This window comes from Pseudomyrmex gracilis, unplaced genomic scaffold (genome assembly GCF_002006095.1).
Source record: "Pseudomyrmex gracilis isolate BER0280 unplaced genomic scaffold, ASM200609v1 scaffold_69, whole genome shotgun sequence".
Classification (NCBI taxonomy): domain Eukaryota; kingdom Metazoa; phylum Arthropoda; class Insecta; order Hymenoptera; family Formicidae; genus Pseudomyrmex; species Pseudomyrmex gracilis.
The window spans coordinates 259,768-263,699 of NW_018020653.1; positions in this window are offsets into that span (position 1 = coordinate 259,768).

Genomic DNA, 3,932 nt, shown 5'->3' on the forward strand with positions numbered 1-3,932 from the left:
ATCGGCTGTCCTTCGCGCGCGTTCCCGCACATATACACCATCTATCTACCTGGGAGACAGGTAACAAAACAAACAAACAAAGATCGAATTTATTTATAAGCATTAACTCCTACGGGAGAACGACAAAGTGGTGTCGTCTCGCCGGCCGGAAAACTGTAAAACGTTTCTCCGCAGAGAGCCGTTCGACCAAGCTCGTATTTCAATTACGCGGATTTGTATGCCGCGTCGTCGTTCGTTCGCTCGAATAAGGAGGCGCGCTTTAACCGATGCTCATGTCGGGGATTTTGTCGGCGGGAGGGGACACGGAAATCCCCCGCGTTGGGGTCCATTGTCGGTGGAATTACCTCGAACGCGGAATATTGGAAGCGAACGTCGGAACGCGTTCATCGCTTCGCGCGGAACGAAAGAAGAACTTCTCCCCCCTCCTCCGCAACTTAGGATCGCAAACTGTTGTTGTTGTAACACGAAAAATAAAAAATACAAAACTTTCAATAAAAGTGTCAATTGAATTATCGCGAGACAGAAGAAGAGAGAGAAAGAGTGAGCGAGTTAATTGTAGATTTTTTTTTGTACGCAACACTCCCCCGGAGAGACCATTTGGTAAACAGAATATTGACTAAACTAAGCCAACTCTAAGCAACGTTCGGGCGCAGACGGCCCTAAATGGATTATATCGAGAATTTGGTGCAGTTTAAATCGTATGCGGAAGGTTCCCACGAGAGGCGACGGCCACCGGCTCCAGAGCTCCGAAAACCAGGCGGTGGCCGGGCAATATGCGAGCGAACTTCCGTATCACAACGTTAAACCCATACACGAAAGTACACTCGGGGGCGCGGACCCTCGCGTACCCTCTCGAAACGCGCTCGATCGCTAATTACGCGCGCGGTCGGGGGCTGCGTAAACCGGCACTTAAACCGATTCGCGCTCGCGCGATCGCCTGGGATATTACCTACTTACCTACTGCCGCGAAAAAATAAAATCAGATCGCGCGGATTGCGCCGCGCTAATTAGCGCGATGTGCGCCGACGAGGTGAATCACGCGCGTCTCTCGACGCGTCTTTCTCGAGTCTGAGCGCAGGTCGATTAAGGGTGACATCTCGAAAGTTAAATCGCGTTTACTTAATGGTAATCCGCGTCTAAATGCGCTTACGTGTTACGTTAGTCGGAGCGTAACTCGACGAAGTGCGTTTCTCTCAGCTCACATCGAGGTTTCAGCGTTAACTCCCAAATGTGGAACGGCAATGGAACAAGAGATTCGCGAGAACTCGCATCCTGAGAACGCGAATTAGCGATATTTGCCGACGCACTTGCCGCTCTTAAAAGAGACTCGCGATTATTTTTCTTTCTCCGTGTGTGTCTTCAGCTTCTCCTCCTCCTAGCGGTAAGCCCGTTACTTCAATTAACGTTTAATCGAGTTTTCGTGTTCCTGTTTCTCTCTAATAATAATGTCATAGATGAGGCTCTAACTTAGAAACTAAGGATTAGTTGTTTCGAACAACCGTCTGCACCGAACACACCAAACTTTGTTAGTTTATATTTATTAAATGTCGGATTTGTAATATGTACGAAGCATCGGTGTGTATGTTCGCGCGTGTGTGTGTCTGCGTGTGTGTTTGTTCGTTCTCTCCGAACAAAAAGAAGATATTTTCGATTTGTAATCCCTCAACATGAAATTAACCCGAGCTAATCCGTCACGCGAATATCCAACGCGATAAAGGGGACTAGCCGGGGCAGTAAATACCGCGCTTCAACGGCCATTCATTAAGAGATTACTCGCCGCGCCGCAAAGAATTAATCGAGCGTGCGAAAATAAGTTTTGCGCCGTGAATACAGCAAAGGTTATTACGGTGTGATCTTCAATTTAACACAAGTCGAGGGAAAAGTTGCGCGGGGAGAAAAGTTGAATCGCGCAAGGGGGATGGAGGAGAGGGGCGCGATATTAATTTCATCGCGATCGTAAAACGTCGGTGCGATCGGGGCATTCAGATTGCAAGCGAGCGCAATGCTTGAAAGCGTCTGTTTGATGTTGTTATTTCGCGTTCTCAATTACATCGCAACTAACTCATTTCGCGGGGCAATGGCTCGGAATAATTTTCTCAATAAAATTGCGCGCCGTTCTCTCTTCTCTCTTAAGGGATTTCGACAACGAATGTTCCCCTTATTTCAGAGACACACACACGCACACAGCGTCGAGTTCTCATTAAATTCCGCTAATTGCGGTGCTTTTACACGGTCAAATGGTTAAAAGTATTTTTTTAACGCGCAGCAGACGTGTAGTTTTTCAACTTTATAATATATTTGAAAAAGTTGCGCGCGCGTACACACACACACACACACACACGTTTCCGTCCAGATGCGAAACTTCAACTCAATTTTCAAACATGTCTGTTTTATATGAATTCTATACGGCACAAAACTCTCATCCTACCGTGTAAAGTTTTAAGCTTTGGAATAATTTCTCGTAAGAACGGATATAAAATAAAGAAATGAAAAATGATATAACAAACTTCGAGTTCTGAAATTTTCGCTACCACGTAGCGAAGTGTAAATAAATATTAATTTTGTTATCAGAACAAGTTTTTCGCGTTGTTTTAAGCGCTCTTCTTCTTTATTCCATATCTTTTTGGAGTAGAGGCGTATCTTTCGTATCGGACGTAGGTAGGTTGTTCAGCGATAAGCGCGATTTTCACTTTGTGACAACATTAGCACGTGTCGTGTTTATTATCGCTTTTTTTCCGTCAAAAGTGATTGCGCTAGAATCCTTATCAGTTCTCATTGATGTGATCAAAACCGACGTCTCTTCCTGAGATAATTATCATTTTATTATTCGCTAATTGCTTTGTTTCTCTCTCCGATATTGGACGTGAGACGCAGTGATAAGAGAAAAGGGAAAAAATTCTCTACAAAAACAAAAATAACGCGGCTAATTGTCGCGCACGCTTACGACCTGTTGTCGCTCAGCCGGCGAACTTTATTGCCCGAGGATTATCAGTGTCACACTTGCCCGAGAGTGACAGACGGGGGTTCCCCTTCTTCTGATCCGTCCGTCTATTTTCTCACACGTCGCTTCAGTTGTACAGGTCGTAGGCCGCGCGCGAACGAAATTAATAACAAATTGACATCAACACTTGCGTTTATATTCAATTTTTTATTTTTGCGTGACAATAATTTGTAATCCAGTTCTCACATTCTCTTATTAATCCGATTTTATCCGTAGTTTACACAGTTGTGCAGCAAAACGGCGGTCACTTCTAATGACAGTTATCTCTCTCTCTCTCTCTCTCTCTATCTATCTCCGTGGAAATTAGAAGCGCTTACCCTAAACACGAAATAATACATCGATTGATCAACAGTCGGAAAACAATAAGCAGTGCAAACGTATCAGGGGACAGCTTTGCCCGAGTGCGAATCGCCCACAAATCGTTATCATGGGCTTGTTCATCCCACGCGCGTCCAGTTGCGTCATGTTTGCTTAGTCTAATCCGCCTGTCTTCCCCCGCCAACCGATCCCGAGCGTGATGCGCGGGAGAGACTAACGAGAAACTCTCCCTTCTCTCCTGCAACAGAGACAGACAAAAAGAACATCACGGCTAATTGCTACGCGCACTGTTCGATCACTTGTCACTCGCAATCCAATAGCCGGCGAATTCCGTTGTTCTTTCCGGTCGCGTAGACGGTACGCGCGCGGCAGAGAAATCGAACTCGGCGCGCGAGGAAAGTGATAAAAGAAAAAAGAGGACGACGATTCTTGGCGGATCGCGGTGAAAATAATAATTGCACGATTGTGAGATTGACTCGCTTTCTCTCTTTCTCTCAGTCTTTCTCTCTCTCTCTCTTTCTCTCTTTTTCTTCATCGGAAAATCTCTATGGCAATCAGGTAGGAAGGCCACGTGTCGTCACACGACGGGCGGTGGAAGTAATGTGTGTCTTTT